At 40.2% G+C, this 15,633-nt stretch overlaps 1 pseudogene; it reads right to left on the reverse strand.

The window, feature by feature from the left end:
• Positions 1 to 2,993: 2,993 nt before the first annotated feature.
• Positions 2,994 to 4,699, reverse strand: LOC129553077 (protein SET-like; annotated as a pseudogene).
• Between the last annotated feature and the right edge of the window lie 10,934 nt (positions 4,700 to 15,633).

Raw genomic sequence — 15,633 nt, forward strand, 5'->3', positions numbered from 1 at the left:
TTCTGTATTACTCTTTGGACTAACATACTTTAAAAAAATAAAATGACAAATGGTATGTTTTTAAAAGTATCTAGTTACCTTTTGCCTGTTTTAAACATGCAAAATAGTCAACAAAATTTTCAAATTGTAGTGTTTCCTGGATAGAAAACAGAAAGATAACTTGAGTTATTAATATATAATTCAAATATATGTACTAATGTATGATAGACTCTATTAGGAGTTATTAACTTAGGATCTCTTTTAAATAAGCACAGAAAAAAGGGATCTTGCTTTGGTGTGTCTGTTTACAGAGCCCAGAGTATCTAATGATCTTTTAGAAGTTAGTGTATTATGACATAACAGTATATCACTGGAAATGAGTCTTAAAAGCGTAAATATTCAGAGGCCCCAGAGAATTCTATCCATGGTTTTGTTGCTTATACTAAACTATTGCCAGATGTAATATGAGCCACCAGCGAAAGGGGAAACATGGAAGCTTTCACCTACATGGGATAGATTTGACTTTTAGGTGACAATGGCATCCGGATGCAGTTCTTTTTTTTAAATTAATTTTTAGTATAGTTGTTTTACAAAGTTGAGTTTGTTTCCTCTAAACAGCAAAATGAATCAATCCTTGCTGTTGCTGTTTAGTTGCTAAGTTGTGTTCCACTCTTTGTAACCTCCTGGACTGCAGCAGACCAGGCTTCCCAGTCCTTCACTGTCTCCCGCAATTTGCTCAAATTCATGTCCATTGAGTTGGTGATGCTCTGACCACTTCATCCTCTGCCTCCCTCTTCTCCCTTAGCCTTTAATCTTTCCCAGAATCAGCCATACATATACACATACCTTCTCCCTTTTCGACTTCCTTCCCATTCAGCTCACCACAGCGCATTAAGTAGAGTTCTCTGTGCTCTACAGTAAGTTTTCATTAGTTTATACATCATAGCAATGGTGTATACACGTTAATCCCGATTTGTCAATTTCTTTCACTCCCTTTCCCCCTTGGTATCCATGCATTTGTTTTCTATGTTTGTTTCTTTATTTCTACTTTGCAGATTAGATCATCTATACCATTTTTCTAATTTCCTTGTATATGCATTAATACATGATATTTGTTTTTCTCTTTTTGACTCACTTCACTCTGTATGGACAGACTCTAGGTCCATCCACATCTTCACAAATGACCCAATTTTGTTCCTATTTTTGGCTGAGTACTCACTGGAAAAGACTCTGATGCTGGGAAAGGTTGGGGGCGGGAGGAGAAGGGGACGACCGAGAATTAGATGGCTGGATGGCATCACCGACTCTGTGGACATGAGTTTGAGTGAACTCCAGGAGTTGGTGATGGACAGGGAGGCCTGGCGTGCTGTGATTCATGGGGTCGCGGAGAGTCGGACACGACTGAACTGAATATTCTATTGTATCGTATATATGTAACACATCTTTATCCATTCATCTATTGATGGACATTTGTTTCTATATCCGGGCTGTTATTATTAATGCTGCTATGAACACTGAGGTACATGCATCCTTTTGAATTATGTTTCCTCTGGGTATATGCCCAGGACTGTATGCAGTTCTATCTTATGATCCTCCTGCCAGTGAGAATCCCATGAGAACTGCTTGATGAAAATGACAGGCCGTGGTGGGGAACAGAAGCGCCAGGCAAAGAATGCTCTGGGCTCAGTTAAAGATTTAAGGACCCCAACATGGAGCTTCTTTTTCTACTCTGTATTGTCTACACCCTTTGCTGCTAAGTTGCTAGCAGACTCTGTATTGTCTACCCCCTTTAGCCGACAAAGAGTCATCTGTGCCCACAGCATACTCCTCAGCATCTCCAAGGGCCAGGCACAGGGCAGGGCGTAAACTGTTGTCCAATGACAATAAATTGTCATGTTGCCAGCTCCATCCATGCACTTTCTCTAAAGCTTCAAGAGGCAGCCATCTCCCTTTATGGCTCTCTGAAGCGCCTGCAGAGATGGCTCACCTGCAGTAGCTCTTCGATGAGCATTTGCTCTGTTTATTCTAGTTGAGTGAGTCATTGATGAACAGAACGTGAGAGCCCCTCTCTCAGGGAGAATCAATGGGGAACTTCGTGGGTAGCTTGGCGCTGGATGTTCCAAGGTCCTATCAAAAGAGGCCCTGGGAGAAATTCACGGAGTCACGGCCATAGGAGAACAGACTCCTACACAGAGAAAAAAAGTAACCAAAGACTTATTTCAAAATACAGCAGCATATTAAGCATTGCCCCATGCCTGGGAGATTTGAATAACTGAAACCTCAGAACAAAGATATCATTTTTCATCTTATGCTTAGATAACTATGCTAAGTGATATTAATTAGCTATCAATAGAAATCTGGGACCCCTTTAAACCATTAATGGAGTGACCTTTAGAAAGCTTCAATATTTTTCCATGGACAGAGGGTTGATTTATCACTTGGGTAGGTTAAATGAAATCTTACGTGGTTATATGAAAATGTGTCTTTTTCAGAAATAGAGGAGTTCTGGAAGTCTACATAATAAAGACTAGGAGTGTGTTTAAAAATGGAGATTCTCAAATATCCCTCAGAGATTCTGACTAAGTAAATATGAGACGAGCCTGGGCTGTAGGTGTGTCAAATGCAGGTATTTCTTTTTAAATTGATTTCTATAGGAGTAGAGTTGTTTTACAATGCTGGGCTAGTTACTGCTGCACAGCAAAGTGAATTAGCTATACACATACATGTATCCAGCTTGTTTTTAGTTTCTTTTCCCATATAGGTCATTACAGAGAATTGAGTCGAGCTCCCTGTGCCAAACAGTAGGTTCTTACTGATTATCTGTTTTACATAATGTGTATGTGTCAGTCCTAATCTCCCAATTTATTCCTTTCCCCCTTGCCTCGTCGGTAGTAACAAATTCAGTGTTTTCTATATCTGTGACTTTGCTTTGCAAAAAAGTTCATTAGGACCATTTTTGTGTGTGTGTGTGTGTGTGTACACATTTAGTTTTATTGTAACAAAGCAATTTGTACACTTTTAACGTTTAAAACTGAGCATCATCTTTCCTTTCCAGTGAAACAAAAAGAAAAATTTAAAAATAAACAGGAACAAAATTACAATAGAGAATGTCAATTGCAAATAAGATCCTACAGGTTCTGCTGATTCTCCCATCGAGTGGCAGGGCTCAAGTCATTATTAGGAGAGAATTTTATTTTAAAAGTGTCATCTTAAACTGCAAGGATGTCCGTTAAACATCACAATTAAACATGCCAAAGGAGAAGCCATGTTGTCAAAATGCCCACTTAACCCACCCAAACATCTCAAACCCACCCTTTGCTGACCTTCTATAACCCCATTTTTTTAAGTTTTTTTTTCTTTTTTTAAACAAGAGAAAGTAGACAGATACATGTTGGTAAATGCTAACTGTCCATATTCACATAGAGACACAGTGTAATCTCTGAGCCCAATATACAGAGAAAGGAGGAAAAAAGCTAGAATTCTATGCACTACTACACAGAGGCCTAGCACCCTCCAGCTTCCAGCAGAGCTAAGGGAGCAGAAGGTTTTTCTTTTTTTCCCACAGAGCATGGTGGTGTTGATTCCATAGTTTTTGTTGAGACAGGAAGGGATAAAAATGAATTTGGAACAGAAAGGGGTAGAGATTCTTTTCCCACTGAATTCTGCTGAAGGTATTTCCCCCCACAAATAAATTGTGAACCATGGTATAAAGGAGAAAAGAGACCTCAAAAACAGGGCGACTGAGCACAAGAGGAGGAAAAAAAAAAAAAAAAGACTGCAACTTGCTCCCAGGGGCTGGAGAAAATTAAAAAAGGTTGGAATCCATCAGTGTTCCATTGGTCATCTTCTCCTTCATCTTCCTCTCCTTCCTCCCCCTCATCATCATCTTCATCTTCTTCACCTTCATCCTCATCCCCTTCTTCATCAGTATCTTCCAGTCCTTCTTTCTCTTCATCATCATCCTCCTCCTCTTTTCCTTCCCCTTCCTCATTGTCCATGTCAGGAACCAAGTAGTACTGTAACGGATTTGGCCAAATATCTTTGATGACCTCTCCTAACTCATCTGCACCTGCATCAGAATGATGAGTAAACCAGGTGAAGAAGCTTTCTGGTTCCTCATGCTGTCTCTTCCTGCTGGCTTTATTCTGTGTTTGACTTGATCGTTTTGTCAAATCCTTTCCAGACTTCCATTTGATTTCAGTGGACTTTGAAGATGGATCACCACTCTCATTCAGATGAAATTCTTTGGAGAGAATTTTATTTTCGAAGTAAGGGTTTTCATCAAAATAAAAATCTATTCTGTAACCTGATTTAATGTCTTCAAATTCTGTCACTTCAACTCTTGTCAAATAATGCAGCGCCTCTTCATCCTCCTCGCCAAGCAGTGCAGACACTTGTGGATGGTTAACAAATGTTGTTACCCAAAAATTTGGGATTTTGGCGATCAATTCTGACCTCTTCTGAAAAAATGGTTGGCGGAGTTTGTTATATTTCTGTTCTACTTTCAAAATCTCCTCACTGGCTTGTTCATTAAGTCTGTCTATTTCATTTTGTACTTCATCAATATGTTCAATTGTTTCTTGCTGTTCTTTTTCTTCCTTCGGCAAGTTTGAAGAAGCAGATGCCTCGTCTGGCCTGGAGGCAGGAGTCGGCCTGGCTTTCTTCAGTTTCTTCGCTTGGGGTGGAAGAGAAGACTGGTGTTTGGGGGCCATGCGGGGGAAAAAAAAGCTAAGAATCCTCCCAGGGGAAGAGAGAGGAACTGCGAGATAACTCTAGGACCATTTTTTAAGATTACACGTCATATGGTATCGCTTACACGTGGATGCAGGTATTTCTGATGTATGCTGGACAGTGCAGACAGAAGAAAGAGAAGGCAGACTTTGGTGTCAGGTAGGTGCCCGCTCCCCACACTTCAGGGAGCAGGGGTGAGTCCCCTGGGTTCTGGAAGGCACATTATCTGCATCTTTATGATGGGAATCACGTCAACCGCCTTGAGATGATGAGAATGTGAAGACCTTGCCCAGTGGATGCTCCGCAGGTTATCATTGCCCCCAGTTCCAGAAGCCCACTGTGTAACCACTTCGTACAAACTGTGGGTTCAGGAAGGCAAATCGGGGCAAAAAATAGAGAAGTTAAGGGCTTCTCCCATGTTATAAGCTTCATGCTTGGGGACTGGCTGCTTCTGTACTGGTCACCAATCACTTAGAACTGGACACTGGGAAAAAGTGCTCAGCAAAGATGGCTCTGACCATCATTACATGGGCACCACCAGCATCTGCCAATACAGGGTCTGTAAAAGCTTGAATGAACCAAGGTGCATGCAAGCTGTTCCCAGACCATTCTCAACAGAGGACTCTGATTTCTGCCCATTTACTTACTTTCTACTCTGCTGCTCTGTTCTGGCCTGGCTAGGGCTCTGTCTATCATCTATTTATCCTGTGACCTTTAATACTTTTGCCCACGTACTCAATTAAACTCTCCTGTGAAAATATCCAATTAGCCAATGGACTCCAGATACTTAAAGTGAAAGTGTCAGTCGCTCAGTCCCTGTCTGACTCTTTGCAAACCTATGGACTGTAACCCAGCAGGCTCCTCTGTCCATGGGATTCTCCAGGCAGGAACACTGGAGTGGGCAGCCATTTCTTTCTCCAGGGAATCTTTCTGACCCAGGGATCAAACCTGGGTCTCCCACATTTCAGGCAGATTCTTTACTGTCTGAACCACCAGGGAAGCCCCAAGATAGTTCGGGGAGATCCTTCTCAAAGTGTATGCCTGGACCAGCAGTATCAGAATTACCTGGGAACATGTTAGAAATGCAGTTTTGCAAGTTCCATCCCAGACCTACTGAATTTGAAACTCTAGGAGTGTTTAATAAACCATCCAGATGATTCTGATGCGTTTTCAAGTTTGAAAATTATTGCCATAGGGAGTTAACATCTACCATCATCCATTTAAATATGTCTATATAATAATAAGCTCTTTTTTAACAGTTGGAAAATTTCTTTCATTCTTTTTGCTCCTTGGCTCTTTCCCCATAGATTTATATTGTAATTTAACACATGTTTTAGGCCAGAGAGTCTTTTATAGGTTACTCTATCATAATTCTCTGGAACAAAACAAAACAAAAAAAAAATATATATATATATAAATTATCATTTAAAATTTCCTCAGTCTAGAGTTTCCACATATTAAAATTTTCTTTTGTTATTACAAATAACAAATTTTCATTTCATATTACAGTTAATAATTGATTAAAACTACATTATATCAACTTTGATGTTTTTCACAAGAAATAGTAGTTTTACAAATTCATCTCCTAAAGTGGTGAATGAGGTCTTTTTAAATTCTCACATAGAGAATGAGTTAGGAGTCCTCATAAATTCTATTCTTATTTAATGTCAAACATTGAAAACTATGTTTGTAAGTAGATGGCAATAGAAAAGTTTTGTTAAAACATTTTCACTCAATTCATTGAAATTTTTCTAAATTATGGGATCAGAACTATATAGTAATATGTCATCAAAAATCATCTTTAATAACAGGACCAGGACCTTTTTTATGTTGAAAGAAAACAATTAGAGCCCTTCTATTGGTGATGGACAGGGAGGCCTGGCGTGCTGTGATTCATGGGGTCGCAGAGAGTCGGACACGACTGAGCGACTGAACTGAACTGAACTGAACTGGTAAAAGAGTTTGCTATTCAGTTAATACTGTTTTTGTAATTTTGTAGAATAGACCTTCCTCCAAAATTCTGCTAATATTTATCAAATAACTTTCCTGAAGAAGTGCTTTAAGTTGATATATTCATAAACACTTGGGAAAATAAGATTCTGTGAACTCTATCATTGCATAATAATTTTAAAATAAAATGTCCAGGTCTGGGTGTCTGACCATGTAGCTTGCGCACCATCCAGTTTAAAGGATGATATCTGCAAAAACTCTAGCACAAGGGGCAGCCCTGGATGGACACAAAGTGGTGGCCCTCCAGTGCTTTTATCTTATCAGATGCTTTAAATCTATTCTCATTAAAATTAAGGACATAACTCTGTGGAAAATAGCCTTCAGATTATCTAATTAGTCAGATGAGTCATTGTCAACCCAATCAAGTCAACCTTAATTTCTATCAGAGAGAAAAAGCAAGGCTGACTTCATTGTCAATGAAAAGTGTTGATGCCTCCCTTGACCAACTGTCTTACTTCTGAATTCTGAAGTGAAGGTGGAGAAAGAGATGAATAAGGCAGAGCTGCCTGCTGAAGTTGCTAAGGGCACGAAAGAAGAGGCAGCTGCCTTCAGTTGCAACACCTTTGCCTCCTCATCCTGGGATTTTTCCCCATGAGCAAGCCATTCTCTGCCAATACTCAAGGAACAAAAGGGAAGTCATGAAAATATGAACAAGCAATACTCTTACCATTACCCACCCTACCATATAGCTGAACTCATATCCTTCAAAACCAGGCCAACATCCCTCCCTGTAATATCGGGCTTCATCCTTCCCAGGAATGTGTGTAACCCAGAAGGCAACCCAGTCCTGTGGAGGGATTTATTAGTTGTAAATCAACTAATACTTCAATTACAAAAAAAAAAAAACAACAAACAGTCTGGGCTCTGTCCTCAGCTGTTTTCTCATCCTCACTAAGAGGAGCAGCGGCCTTGAGCCTGGGCTCATGTCTTGATTCTTCCATGTCACGCTGAGCCCAGCTCCGGTAATTCTCAGAGTGTGAGTTTCTTCTTTGGTTGGTGTCAAGGACACTTGTATTCTAGGTACCAGCCAGAGCATGCTTGGACCCTGCCTCCAGCCAAGGGTTACCAGTACACTTCAAGTCAGAGGAAAAATAACCATAAGACTGCATGAGAGTCACAGACCACCCTTCCTCCTGATTTGTGATTCTTAAAAAGGAGCAGGGGGTGGGCGGGTGGGGGGAGGTCACTGGGTCAGAGCCTGCTGAAGTTAAGGACTTTCATTGACTACACACTCAGTTATGGGGACTACGTAGTCCATGTAAAACTCATTGAAATATTAAGCTTTTATTCTTGAATTGACCCAGACTATCGAAGAACCTGCTCACATCTGGTTACTGGCTCAGACGCTCACACTGAACAGCAACTGGATTTGCTGCCATCTGCTTCCGGTAAGGGATAGCGAACCAAAGTGTATTTTTGCCTAATTTGTGGCCCACCTATAGTGGACCCTTGGCTTATGACATCACAGGGTATTGTCATGTGATGGGGACTGAAAAAAGTTGTGTGCCTCCCTTGTGAACAAGCGTTTATATTGTATGGACACCAAGAATCACATGACAAAGTGTGTTCTGCTCTGTGTGACACAGAGCTGGTTTTGCAGGTCTCCTTTTTGTCCATAAGCCTCATCTGGCCACATCTTATTTTTTTTTTCTTCACTCTAATTTTCTCACTTGTTTTTAAAAACTAATTACCAAGAAAGGTGATATTCACCGAGGATGTGTGAAACCTATGTTAAAGGAAAGAGTAATCGTTTCTCTTGTCCATTGGGACTTGAATTCAAAAGCCATTTTTCTCCCTACCCCAACACTCCCCACCCAACTATCTCCAGAAGAAAAGCTTTTAAAGGCTGCTCTCCATCAGTGGATGAGCCCCTGGGCTTGAACAAAACACTCATAAGTTGGTGATAAATTGGAGATGGCTGTCTGCCTTCAGTCTACAAAATAAAAATTATATATATATATACACACACACACAGAAATACAGATAGATTCATTGCAGTGACTATTTAAAACACTTGGATTCTTTAGGCATTTTAAGGCAATGGCAAGCCACTCCAGTACTCTTGCCTAGAAAATCCCATGGATGGAAGAGCCTGGTCGGCTGCAGTCCATGGGGTCGCTGGGGGTCGGACAAGACTGAGCGACTTCACTTTCACTTTTCACTTTCATGCATTGGAGAGGGAAATGGCGACCCACTCCAGTGTTCTTGCCTGGAGAATCCCAGTGACGGGGGAGCCTGGTGGGCTGCCATCTATGGGGTCACACAGAGTCGGACACGACTGAAGTGACTTAGCAGCAGCAGCAGCAACGCTCCTTCAAATATTTTTCAATAGAGACACACAATAAGGGAGACAAATTCTTTTCTTGAATTTCATCTTACCCTGTATCCCTTGCTCAGTTATAGCACGATCTCTGTTCTAATGCTTTTTCTTCCCAAACTGAGTTTGCCTACTACACTGCCTTTAATTTTTTTTTTCCAAAAAGTAGTTAACCGACACTTGGGTCCATTTGGATTTTCTGTGTGTATAGTGTTAGCTGTCACACAGCAGTTTAAAAAACACGGCCTGTTCTTATGTTCTAGAACAATTTAACATGTAATACATTTTGATAGAAGAATTAAACCAGCTCTGATAACTCAATAACCTTCACCTCCAATATTCAACCCCACTCTACCTTCAAAGAAATTACTAGCTTTTAATGTTTTCTCCTGTGAGGTATCCACTTTAACAAAGCTATTCCAGTCCTAGTTTTACCACACAGGAAAATGGCTTCGTCATAATTCACAAGGGAAGATTTACAACTAATTAGGTCCCCTTTGCCAAAATTAAGACACAAATGAATCATAAAATCAACCCTTTTAAGTGTAGCGTCTAAGATGTTTGCAGCTGTTGACAACAAGGAAATAGATGATAAATTGTAACAAGGGGAACAAACAAAATCAAACAGGTTTTTAATTCACAAAAATATGGAAGAAATTAAGCTGAGATCAAAGGAAACATAAGTAGTTGCAAATCAAACAAGAAATGAACTCAAAGTGATTTCTTTAGCTTCAGGGCCACCAAACGAAGACCTTGAAACTAATATTTTCTTCCAAAATGACGGTAAAAAGAATAAGAAAAGGGGATTGTGTTACCCACTTATAAAAATTTTATTAATTTTGCCTTTCAGCATTTTTATAGGTGTCATTTAGTGTTTGAAGTATATCGCCTCTTCTTGCCACCTGTAAATCTGTGAAAGGAAAATGTTAAAAGAGCCAATTTCTTCCTAATGGGTTTATGTTGCTTGATCTTAGTTTCCCATCTTTTTCTATTATCTCATTTTAAAGCCAGTTTTTTAAGTGCTGATGTTTTGGTAGAAAGTTACGTTAGTTACAGCATAAGCACTGAAGAAGTTGGTATGTAAAAACCTGAAAATAAGTAAAACAATTACTCTCTCTCACATATTCATTAGTTGGTTAATTCTGATCATTAACACCCTATGGGAGTCTTTCCAGAAATTTGCCTCCTTTTAGTATCTGTCTCCAGAATTCACCGAATTTTCAGTTTTCCATCATTACTTCATTAGTTCACAATTAAAGGACTTTTCTCAATTTCATGACGTTGTAGAGTTTTAATCTTGTGCTCTGTGGGTAGACTAAGTAATAAGATCTTTTCTAGTTCCAATGCACTGTCAGTAGGGTTGATTCTAGAGTTAATTTGTCTGCATGTGATCACCTGCTTACTGTACTGTTTGCCTGCTGTGTGGCTTGGAGCGGGGGGGCGGGGGGAGTCATCTCCCTGTGACCCTTCCTCATCTGTAAAGAAGAAGGAATAATATTATCTCTGCACATGCTGCCTGCATGCTAAGACCCTTCAGTCCTGCCCAACTCCTTTGGACGTTATGGACTGTAGCCCTCCAGGTTCCTCTGTCCATGGATTCTCCAGGTAGAATACTGGAGTGGGTTGCCATGCCCTCCTCCAGGGTATCTTCCCGACCTAGGGATCAAACCCACGTCTCTTACATTTCCTGCGTTGGTAGGGTTCTTTACCATTAGTGCAACCTGGGAAGCCCTAGTACACAGCGTGTATTAAACAAAGCAACTGAGCAACTCACATTGCTGCTTCAGCAAGCTCTTAGCAAAGTCAACTCTGACACTGCTGCTGTTACTGCAACTAGTAATGGCATCATCATTGTTGTGTCCGTTTGCCATCTCATAGTAGCCCTGCTGCTACTGCTAAGTCACTTCAGTCGTGTCAGACTCTGCATGACCCCATAGACAGAAGCCCACCAGGCTCCCCTGTCCCTGGGATTCTCCAGGCAAGAACACTGGAGTGGGTTGCCATTTCCTTCTCCAAAAGTAGCCTTGAGAACGCCTCAATTCCTTTCTCGATAAAATAGCTTTGAAGATACAGGGGAACTTGAAAACTCATAAAATATCCTCCGTCTGACAGAGTGACTCCGCTCTTTCCAGCATTTGGAAAAAGTCTGCATCAACCCTAAGGCATATGGAACTGGTTTGAGGTAAATTCGGGCCAAGGAAAGTTTGGATGGTCTCTCATATTCCCTGCAGAATGATCTAAGGAGGGTGGGGCAAGATCAGCCTATATGCTAGATAGTGAAGCTGTAAAGACTGGCAGAACCCTCCTACTACATAAAAAGCTGTAAGGGTGTCCGAAGGGGACGGAGAATAAGGCCACGTGGAAACCAGAGACTAAACTTAGAGTAGTTGTGGGTCTCCATGGCTGCACCTGACGATGACCACAGGAAGAAAAGACTCTCATACCTAAACAGCAGCTGCGAGAAAGCCCCTCAGGATGAGCAGGGGGAATGTCATCTTGAAGACACAGCAGGGAACCTGGCTCAGTCAAATATTTACCATAGCAGCTGAAGCCTGATTCAGGAAGTGGGGCTTTCCAGGTGGCTCAGATGGTAAAGAATTTGCCCGCAATGCAGGAGACACAGGTTCAATCCCTGGGTCAGGAAGATCCCCTGGTGAGGGAAATGGCAACCCACTCCAGTGTTCTTGCCTGGAGAATTCCATGGACAGAAGAGCCTGGCGGGCCGCAGTCATTCCATAGGGTTGCAAAGAGTCGGACATGACTGAGTGACTAAAACTTTCAGGAAATAGAGTGGAAGGAGACCAAGGAGGTAGAAAACCAGGAGATGTTGCCTCTGAGAGACAGCAAGGAGGGAATAACGAAGAGAAATCTTTGGTGAAAAACACACTGGATGAAGTAAGAAGAGATTACATGAAAAGCTTTTAAGTGGACTAAATAAAATATACACTAAAGATAAGCCATGAGCCATAATAATGGGGTGGAAAGGAAAGTAATTATATAATGGATGAATTTAAGTGGGCTGCTGACAGCGCAGAAGAAAGCAAATGCAAGACCAAAAATAATAATTTAATGACTAATTTATTCTAAAAGCCTCAGGATATATTACTAAAGGCAAGGGAAGAGTAGAACTTTTGCAAATTTTTTTCTATTACCTGGCAAAGTCAAGGTAAAGGAGAGAGTTTAGTCTTATCTTGGAAAATAGGAGGTTAAATAACTTTGGAAACACATCAAAATTTTAAAATAGCCTATGTAACTATTGGTTTCCCCTTCATGAATCACAGCCTTGTCATGGCAAAGGGGCTTGCTTAACTCAATGAAGCGGTGAGCCATGCCGTGTAGAGCCACCCAAGATGGACGAGTCATTGTGGAGAGTTCTGACAAAATGTGGTCCACTGGAGAAGGAAACGGCAAACCACTTCAGTATTCTTGCCTGGAGAACCCCATGGATAGTATGAAAAGGCAAAAAGAATTGACACCCGAAGATGAGCCCTCCAGGTTGGAAGGTGTCCAGTATGCTACTGGGGAAGCTGCTGCTGGGGAAGAGCAGAGAGCAATTACTAATAGCTCCAGCAAGAATGAAATAGCTAGGCCAAAGCAGTTGTGGTTGTGTCTGGTGGTGAAAGTAGTCTGATGCTGTAAAGAACAATACTGCATAGGAACCTGGAATGTTAAGTCTATGAATCAAGGTGAGTTGGATGTGGTCAAGCAGGTGATGGCAAGATTGAATATCAACATCTTAGGAATCAGTGAAATAAAATGGACAGGAACGGGAGATTTTAATTTGGATGATCATTGTATCTACTACCATAGGTAGTAAAACTTAAGAAAAACGGAAATCCTGTCATTTGTGATACCATGGATGGATCTTGAGGACATTGAACTCAAGTCAGACAGAGAAAGACAACACGCTATATGATATCACTTATGTGTGGAATCTAAAAAAAACAAACTCATTGAAATAGAAGGTAGAATGTTGGTTCCATAGGGAGGGAGTGGGGTAAACGGGGAGATTGTCCTCAAGGGTATAAACTGCCAGTTACAAGGTTAACAAGTTCTGGGGATCTAAAACACAGCACGTTGTTTAGAGTTAACAACCCTGTATCATATGCTTGAAAGCTGCTAAGAGAATAGGTTTTAAATGTTATCACCACAAAATGAAATAAAATTTATGTGACATGATGATTATTATATGTTGGCAATTGATGATAATGTTGCTAATCATATAAATTTATCAAACCAACATGATTTATACCATGTTATATATCAATTATATCTCAATAAAGCTGGACAAAGAATCCTACAATGGAGTTTGGTTGTTTTGTAATAAATAGATTACTTCCAAGAAAATATTGTGTATATGTGCATGTATTCTATAGAACAAAACACTACCATAAAATCATTAGATCTATCTTATACTTGAGTGCTTCAAAATTTCAAAGAAAGGACTAGTCCTTGTAATATGCAAATTATTTAGAGAATAGAAAAATAGACAATACTATTCAGTTCATTTTATTAAGCTAGGAGAAAAGTATTAGACTATGTGTAACCAATATACCACAAAATAAATGAAAATTCAAATCTAATCCCATTTGGAAATATGGATGCTAAATGCAATTCAATTATACTTGAAAAAAAAAAGTATCCACCACAGAAAAGAAAGTTCATCCCACTAACACAAACTAGTTTAATATTAGGAAATCTGTTAATATGATTTTCTACATTGAGAACCAATATGAAAAATAAAGAATCCTGCTTTTGCCAATAAGAAAAAAACTTCATGAAATTTTAACACTATTAGCTATTTAAAAAGAAAAGCTCAGGTAACTGCAAATAATACTGTCATAATATGACAAGTCTCAAACCAACAACTATTACCGTGTTAGTCGTTCAGTCATGTTTGACTCTTTGCAACCCCATGGGTTACACCCACCAGGCTCCTCCATCCATGGAATTCTCCATGCAAGAATACTGGACTGGGTAGACGTTTCCTTCTCCATGGAATCTTCCTGACCCAGGAATCAAACCCAGGTCTCCTGCACTGCAGGCAAATTCTTTACTGTTCAAGCCACCAGGGAAAACCAGAACAACTACTACATTTAATATTAAAATACTTAACACACTCTGGTTAAAATCAAGAATAAGATAATCATTGCTGCTATTACTTTATGTTATTCTGAAAGCCTGATTTATGCAATAAGATATGGAACAAAAATTAAAATATAACCATTAGGAAGAATAAGGATTTGAAATAGCTCAACTGGAATTCCATCACCTGCACCAGCTTTGTTTTAGTGTTGCTTTCTAAGGCCCACTTGAGTTTGCCTTCCAGGATGTCTGGCTCTGGGTGAATGATCACAACATCATGGTTGGCTGGGTCATGAACATTTTTTTGTACAGTTCTTCTGTATATTCTTGCTACCTCTTCTTAATATCTGCTGCTTCTGTTAGGTCCATACCATTTCTGTCCTTTATTGTGCCCATCTTTGCATGAAATGTTCCCTTGTTATCTCTAATTTTCTTGAAGAAATCTCTAGTCTTTCCCCTTCTAATGTTTTTCTGTATTTCTTTGTACTGATCACTGAGGAAGGCTTTCTTATCTTTCCTTGCTATTCTTTGGAACTCTGCATTTAAATGGGTGTATCTTTCCTTTTCTTCTTTACCTTTAGCTTCTCTTCTTTTCTCAGCTTTTTGTAAGACCTCCTCAGACAACCATTTTGACTTTTTGCATTTCTTTTTCTTGGGTATGATCTTGATCAGTCTTGATCACTGCCTCCTGTATAGTGTCATGAACCTATGTCCATAGTTCTTCAGGCACTCTGTCTATCAGATCTAATCCTTGGACCTACCATGCGAAATGCCAGACTGGATGAAGCACAAGCTGGAATCAAGATTGCTGGGACAAATATCAATAACCTCAGATATGCAGATGACACCACCCTTATGGCAGAAAGTGAAGAAGAACTAAAGAGCTTCTTGATGAAAGTGAAAGAGGAGAGTGAAAAACTTGGCTTAAAACTCAACATTCAGAAAACTAAGATCATGGCATCTAGTCCCATAACTTCATGGCAAATAGATGGGGAAACTATGGAAACAGTGACAGACTTTGTTTTCTTGGGCTCCGAAATCACAGCAAATGGTGACTACAGTCATGAAATTAAAAGACACTTGCTCCTTAGAAGAAAAGCTATGACCAACCTAGACAGCATATTGTAAAGCAGAGACATTACTTTGCCGACAAAGGTCCATCTAGTCAAAGGTATGGTTTTCCCAGTGGTCATGTATGGATGTGAGAGCTGGACTATAAAGAAAGCTGAGTGCCAAAGACTTGATGCTTTTGAACTGTGGTGTTGGAGAAGACTCTTGAGAGTCACTTGGACTGCAAGGAGATCCAACCAGTCAATCCTAAAGGAAATCAGTCCTGAATATTCATTGGAAGGACTGATGTTGAAGCTGACACTCCAATACTTTGGCCACCTGATGTGAAGAACTGTCTCATTGGAAAAGACCCTGATGCTGGAAAAGATAAAAGGAAAGAGGAGAAGGGGATGACAGAGAATGAGATGGTTGGATGGCATCACCAACTCGATGGGCCTGAG

This window comes from Moschus berezovskii, chromosome 18 (assembly GCF_049115385.1).
Source record: "Moschus berezovskii isolate FMDL1 chromosome 18, NW_MosBer_1.0, whole genome shotgun sequence".
NCBI lineage: Eukaryota > Metazoa > Chordata > Mammalia > Artiodactyla > Moschidae > Moschus > Moschus berezovskii.